Here is a 6268-nt window from a genome sequence, read left to right as displayed (position 1 = left end):
ATCAGACCTGGGTTTACTGACCTTGAATAAGGATTGCACATTTTGGGGCTCCATCGTTTCTTGTAGGAAATGAACCCTAAGTTTGAATCATGGCTCCTTTTGACTCTTGGGTGAATGACTATTAAACTTCCAAGTCCTGGGGGTGGGGGATGTAGGTCTCAATGAAAACTGGGTCACATGCCTGGCTTGATATTTCTGTTAGGTGCCCATCGGATATCTCATTATGCCTTGCATGAGATGGGTTTCTACACTTTAAAATCTTCACGTAGTGTCTTGGGTGGTATTTTTTGTTTGGTTTGGGGTTTTTTGGTCAAGTCACATGGCACGTGGTATCTTTGTTCCCTTGCCAGGGATTGAGCCTGCGTACCCCACGCCGCCTCCCTACAGTGGAAGCGTGGTGTCCTAGCAGCTGGACTGCCAGGGAGGTCTTTTCTGAGGAGGTTAGCAACCTGAGTTGACTTGAGCTGGGCACTCAGCCACCTGCCATTGCTGACGGTGGCTGTCAGGACAAGCTCAAAGCTGGAGTTGTACCCCCAGACTCGTGGAGTGTTCTGCCCTGGCAAGGAGGGGCCTGCATTGGTTCATGGCAGTGGAAGAGGACAGCTTTTCAATTTTTTGAGAAGTTTTAATGTTTTATGAGCCACGCTGTGTGACTAGGTTCCTGCCATGTTAACTGAATTCACCTGATTTGGCTCATTGTCCCTCAGGACTGCCCTGAGTGCTACTGCAAATAGAGCTGTGGACACAGAAGTGACCTTTGTGCCTAAGGTCCCACAGCTCACATGACCCATGTGCTTCTGCTCAACTGGGAGATGAAACTGAGCAACAGCCAGCACCCAGCATGCACTGACCAAGCAAGACCTCAGTACTGTGGGAGTCACTAGGGTAGAGACAGACATTGCCGACAGAGGGATAGAAATACAGGCTAGATGAGAACAGGCTCACCAAGGCTCTTGAGAAAGAAAGGTAGCTCCTGAAAGGTGTTGGTATTGAGTTAAGTTCATCCAGGGTTTTCCATAAGATGCTATGGAAAACCCAGAATGAACAAATCCACCCTTGTTCCGTTGGTATAACATCCCATTGTGAAGGGGCTTACCAAGTGGCGCTAGTGGTAAAGAACCTGCCTGCCAGTGCAGGAGACAAGAGATACAGGTTTGATCCCTGGATTGGGAAGGTTCTCTGGGGGAGGGCATGGCAACCCACTCCTGAATTCTTGCCTGGAGAAGCCCATGGACAGAGGAGCCTGGCGGGCTAGAGTCCATTGGGTCGCAAAGAGTTGGGCACCACTGAAGTGTCAGCACACAGGCATGCCCATTGTGAGTGCCTGGAATTTGCTGAGAGGATTTTGCACAGACAAAACTTCTCTTGAAATGAAATGCTGTCTAGTGCTGGATTTCTACCCAGTTTTAAGAGTTCTTTAATGCAGGTGTTTCTTACCAAACTTTTTCATCTCACGACCCCTTTACATCACTCTTATGTAACGTATAAATTTCGAGGCTAGTTTATGTCAGAAACCAGAAGCTGAAAATACTCATTTGTTTAAAAATAATAGAAACCTGTTACATGGTATGATATGTAACAATTTCATGGAAAGTAACTGCTTTCCAAAACAAAAACCAGAAGAGTAGCCTTATTTGACAGTTTCGCAGATCTCTTGGAAGTCATCTGGACTCTCCTAACGTCCTGCATTCAGTCTCTCGTGATAGATTTCATGTGTGAAGTATTGGCAGGAGGAGGGGACGACCTTTCATCACAGTGATGAGTAGTTGGGAAAGAATGGCCCCAAAGAGCTGAGGTTAAGAAAGCTCTCCTAATGTAGGAGTTGAGTGATCCCATGGGTTAGGCACCAATGGTAGAGGCCCTCTTCCTCAGTGCATCCTAGAACTTAGAAAACTGATAGTGGGAAGGAATTCAGTAAAGGTGATGGGCAGGAGGGTAGTTGTAAAGGAGTGAATGATCTACTTGGCTTCAGGCCTCCAGAGCAGGGCTTTCCATTCCTGCTTTAAATAGAGCTTTGCAGGTGGAGTCGGGGGGACATCAGTTGGGACTTTGTGGCAAGGAGCCTTTTAGTGTAGCAAATAAGTTGCCTGGTGGAGGGAGTGTAGCTTCCCTCTGCTCTATTTATATGTAATGACCTCACACTTTGGCCTCTGTGCCGGTCAGCAGAACGTGTGTGTTGACTCACACTCGTTGACCTGAGTGGCCAAGAATGGCACCTCCCGACTGGGTGCAGTTCTCAAAGCAAACTTGGAGAATCGGCCTTCTGAACACTACCCAGGGTAACACTGTTCTTGATTTCTAACAGCTGACAGATCCTAGTGGTCTCCCGCCTAATCAGCAATAAAATGTGGTATACCAACTTAGTCATTAGCTGCTGGTTTGAACTTTCCAGTTCTGGTGCGGGTAGCTGTGGTTGGATCTGAATGGCCACAAACCCTACCTCTGATTAACCAGATACCTGTGGTCAGTGAAGAACTGTGGTGAGAGTGGCTGGGTCACACCAACTGAGTCCTTAGTACCAGCCCGTAGGATTTTTGGTATTTCATCTGCATACTTAACCCCTACCTAGCTTTATATTTTTAAAGGGCTGTAAAGGGGGATAAAGTGCAAAGAGACAGTATGTTGCCCGTGAAACTTAAAAAATAATTTACTATCTGGTCAGTAGTTTGGCAAGATCAGGTAACACTTAAGTCTCTCCTGGCTGTTTCCCAGCCACCCATTTTCCTTCCCACAGGTAGTGAACCACTGTCCCTAATCTGGCTCAGTTGGAGTCAGTTTGATGGGAGGCCTTTTGCTGCTTTTGAGGTTTCAGTGACCCGTGGGTCATACAAGGTTCTGCCTTGTGATTTTCTTTGTCTGGCTGTACTGGGTAACTTTGGGGACCAGAGGTTGAGCCTGGGACTTTGACAGTAAAAGTGCAGAGGCCTAGCTACTGGCCCACTGGAGGATTCCCTGCCTTGTGGTTTTTAAATGCGAATGTTTTGGAACTGGTAGTCCCAGTTACTGCCTCTTGCGTTAGATTCAACCCTGTTCAAAGGATAAGCTAGGTGGTATCAGGGGACTTTGCCCCCAGCCTTTTATTTTGAAATATTTTAAACACAAAAATTGAAAAGAACGATGCAGTGATAACTAAATATCCACTGCTTTGCAACATTTCCTTGATATTTGTCTTGTGGAACCTTGAAAGTAATGACATTTCACTCCATATGTTCATATTTCTCCTAAAAAGCACATTATCTTAGGACGATCCCATTGTCATCACACCTAAGGAAATTATAGTAATTTCCTGATATCAGCCCATATTCCGATCTCCCCAAAACATAGCCAGAATGCCTCTGATAGCACTTCCTAACCACCCTCCTCTGATCTAATGAAATGGATCAATTGGAATTCATTATTAGGTTTCTGTAAAGCTTCTACTCCTTCCACTACTTGTGTAACACTGACTTTTCCAGAGACTAGGCCACTTGGTGGTCTTACAGAAAGTGCCAGCTTCTGAGTTTGCCCATTTGTTTCCTCCTATGTCATTTGATTTGTTCCCATCTCTGTTGGGGCACTTTTTTTTTGGTCTTGCGTAAAGATTTTTCTTTGTCCCTCCATCTAGCCTTTTCATTGGTTCAGATGGAATTGAATTTGAATTGAATGACGGCAGGCCCAGGGCTCTTCCTTCAGAATCAGGTGTTCTTAAGCAGCAGTCAGCACCAGGGTCTGTGTGACCCGAGCCCACAAGAACAAAGCTACCTGCCCGTTACACAGGGGAACTGTCTTGTTTTCTGACTAGTCCTTTAGGTTAAGGCGTTGTGCCTCCTCACACCCATCTCCTTCCGTTGGATGGAAAAAGGAAAAAACTAGGTAGGTGTCCACTCAGCCCTTGTGTTGACTCAGCACCCATTTACTCGGTTTGGTTAGTCCTGGTGCTCTGCAGCTGTTCTGCCCGTATGCCTGGCCTAGGTAGCTAAATAGTGCAGTCCACCATATTCCCAGAGTTGTCAGGAACCCGCAATCATGTCTGAGAGGCTGCCTTCACACTGGATCTACCCTGGGAGAATGAATCTAGACTGGTTTTAACGCAGTCTCCACGATGGACAAGTTACCCTACTGCTTACTGGCTTTTAGCCTCCTGAAGCCAGAATTGAGATGGGGAGTTTGGATGGTCCCTTCAGTTATTTAAAGCCCGACTGACAGCTCATTTTGGATTCCCTTATGAAAGTATATTGCCTTCCAAAAGTCCTTGCCTCTGAAAATACGGAGGTGTTACAGTTTATAGGTGGTTTTCCCCGCTCCGTTTTTTTTTTTTTTTCCTTTTTCTTTTTGGGGAATGTTGTGGTCCCTCAGTGATGAGTGCTACGTTGGAGAGGGTAGTGGATGGACCAAGTGAAAAATATTCTTTTGACCTAAATTAGGGATTACATTCATTCAATACCCAAAATAGATTTAGTAAATGGCTGGGTAACAGGTATAAAGAGGGGAGCAGCTTGTCGCTGACTGCAAGCACTGTGGGTGCATTCCTTTCCATTGTAATTTCCCTAAATGCTGTCCAGATCCTCAAGATCAGACACACACTTCATTACACTAATGGGCAAAGGCAAAAGGAGCACTCCACCCTCCCCCGCCCCCAATATCCTAAAGGTTAAGGATCTAAAATGTATTTAGCCCAGTGGTGACAGGGCCGTAACAACCAAGGTAAGAAAACAAAACTGCCTTGGTCCATCCTTCAGGGCTTCAGCACTCAAGAATGCACTAGCGACTGGTCTGGCCGCTCCTGCCCCATTACTTGGTTTGCAGGGCCCTGGAGTTAGGAGGGCTCAGCATCCATCCGGGGCCCGCCCCACCTAGGGGCCAGCTTCTGTGGCTCCATCCTCTGCTGCCCCCAGCCGGGCGCTGCCCAGCTCTGCAGCCAAACCCGGGTGCGGCCAGTTTCGGCTTCCTGCAAGCCTTCGCGCGCCCCGGGCTGGGCCCAGACCCCGAGACGGCAGCAGGGCCCTGGAGCTCGGCCCGCCCCGCCCCAGCTCCAACCCATCGGGGAGCACCATCCTCAGGCTTCTCTCGGGTCACCTATCCTCAAACACCTAGGCCCCGGGGGGCAGGGTCTCGCCCCTTGCGTGTGCCCGGGGCCTTTTATGCGCCGGCACACAGGCGCGCGTCGACACCGGCGATTCCTCATGGGTGAGCTGCACGAGCCCGCGCGCCGGTCAGCCGTGTCTCCGGGGGCGCTGCCCCTGGAGGCCAAGGGGAACCTGACAACCCCGGATCGGCGAAGGTGCCAGGCCAGGCCAGACCACACCACCCCAGATGTGAGCAAGGGCGGAGACGGGGCCGCCTTCCAATCGGGGGCAGCAGCGAGAGCCAATCACAGCCAGCTTGCCCCGCTCGTCCAATGGTCGGCCTGTTGCTAGGGCTCTGCTCCGGGATCAGCCTGGCGGCTGCCCGAGCCCAACCGCTGCGCTCCGCCGGGGCTCTCCTCCCACCGCCGGGCCTTCCTAAGCCACACCCACCCCGCCTGCGTTCTCCACTCTCCCCTCTCTCCTCCCCGGGTCTCCGCCCTCTTCGCGGGCCTTTGTCACCCGGAGTAACCTGGCCAGGCCTCTGTAGGGCATTACAACGCCTTATAGGGAGTTAGCGACCTCTGCGGGCCTTGTCCGTTGCCGCGATCGGTTGGCCGAAGGAGCTGGTTTGGAAGGGCGGGGTTCGGGCTCCCGCAGGGCCCGCGACCCAATGCCTGCCCCTCAGAGTTCCCTTCTGGAACAACGACGCAGCCTGTCAAGTCCAGGGCGGGTTCGCCATGCTTTCTAACCTACGTGGATCTTGTTCTGGAACCAGCCCCTGGAGGTCTCCGTTCTTTTCATATTGCAGAGAAAGCCGGGGGTCTCTCTGTACCACTTGCTTGCCTGACCCTCCCAGCAGTTGGCGGGACTCAAGGGGTTGGCTACCGAGTTCCATCACCTCACACGCATGCCCCACGGTTCAGAGGACGCCGAGGCCAGACTCTGCTGCCTCGGACATCAAGGCCTTCCACGGCCAGGCCCCCGCCCTGGTCTCTAGCCTTCTCTGCCGCTTGCAAAACCCCCTCCCACTCAACGCCCTTCTTTCCCCCACACTTCCGGGGTGGCCGCTCTGAGCGGTGGCCAGCCAGAGCTCTTCCTCCAAGAAGCGGATGTCAGAAATATTAGGAAGCTCAGACAACCCCAATCTCCGCCCTTCTCATCTCCCAACCTAGAGCTGTGTAATCTGAGGCTAGGAGGGGAGATGGGTTGCCTGAGGCAATGTC

The sequence above is a fragment of the Oryx dammah genome, unplaced genomic scaffold (assembly GCF_014754425.2).
Source record: "Oryx dammah isolate SB20612 unplaced genomic scaffold, SCBI_Odam_1.1 HiC_scaffold_2, whole genome shotgun sequence".
In the NCBI taxonomy this organism is placed as follows: Eukaryota; Metazoa; Chordata; class Mammalia; order Artiodactyla; family Bovidae; genus Oryx; species Oryx dammah.
Note: the sequence above shows the minus strand (reverse complement) of the source record.